Here is a 1,320-nt window from a genome sequence, read left to right as displayed (position 1 = left end):
AGTTTCGTTGAAACGAAGTTACGGAATAAGTTAATTAAAAAACGGAAACGTAACAATCTAACTTAACCGATACACTCAACAATAGCAACGAACGTCAATAATACTCCGACCGCAGATCAATTACTCACAATCTCTCTACCCACCTCACATTCCCCTCCTTTATATATACCAGCCCACCCTACATCGAGCAATTACTAGAGCATTCCCGAAAGAACAAGATAGTTCTAGAAACTAGAGGGCGCCACAGTGGTCACGTGACTCGTTGACGCAACAGTACAAAGTAATCATGTATCTACTTCTCAGCGCTTACATCAGCTGATAGTATTATTACATCTCTGAAAAATATTCCTCAAAAGATATTATTGTTGTGCCATTACAGAACATTAAAATCTATACCATGTGATAACATTACTACATAATAACGTCGCAAAATGACTCTCGTGAACTGTCAGTTAGTTACTGCCCACTTACGTGATGTCTAAATTACAGGTGACCAGCTTGATCTGATGACGTAGTTAGTTACAAATGCTAAATTAAAATAGAAAGATGCTTTGTTGCATCTATTTGCTGTATTACATGAATCTGAATTTGAAAAAAAAAGGATTCATCTTACAGAGATATCTTACCAATAAGATATTTTAATAAGCTGTAATAAACTTGGATACATTCCGTAAGTTCATTAGCACTGGAATGTGCATCACATTTTATTATAAAATATTCAAAATGTTTCATCAAACGAAATCGACAGAACATCCTGAATATTCTGAGACTATCTGCTGTTGTAAGGAGGTGTTGTTGTTGTTTTTAGATAGTCGAATCCTCGTTTTGAAATTAACTTTGGGAATTCGAAGACAGTCGTATAAAATGCCTTACAGTCTTTGTTTGCTTTCAGTGTTTAATAGTTGTAGAACTTGTGAAAAACTTTTCGTTTCTCTTACCCACTAGAAGTTTTAACAAGATCAACATGATTTACCGACTAACGCTGTGTAAAAATGCTGTTTTAACATTATAGAATAAAGATGCTCTAACACATTAAATTATCCCATAAAGAAGGTTGAAGAGTTAAAATTATTCAATAAATCTTACTAAATGTTGGTGTTGACTTTCTTCATGAGCTTGTTAATAACCTGTAATATTTAAATTTGGCTTGCCACGACCAGATGGTTAGAGCGCCCCACTTACAATCTGCGGGTTCGAATTACCGTCCTACCAAACATGCTCGTCCTTTCAGCCTTGGGGGCGTTATAACGTGGCGGTCAATCCCATTATTTGTTGGTAAAAGAGTAGCCCAAGAGTTGGCGGTGTGTAGTGATGACTAGC

This window comes from Limulus polyphemus, unplaced genomic scaffold (assembly GCF_000517525.1).
Source record: "Limulus polyphemus unplaced genomic scaffold, Limulus_polyphemus-2.1.2 Scaffold315, whole genome shotgun sequence".
Taxonomy (NCBI): Eukaryota; Metazoa; Arthropoda; class Merostomata; order Xiphosura; family Limulidae; genus Limulus; species Limulus polyphemus.
Note: the sequence above shows the minus strand (reverse complement) of the source record.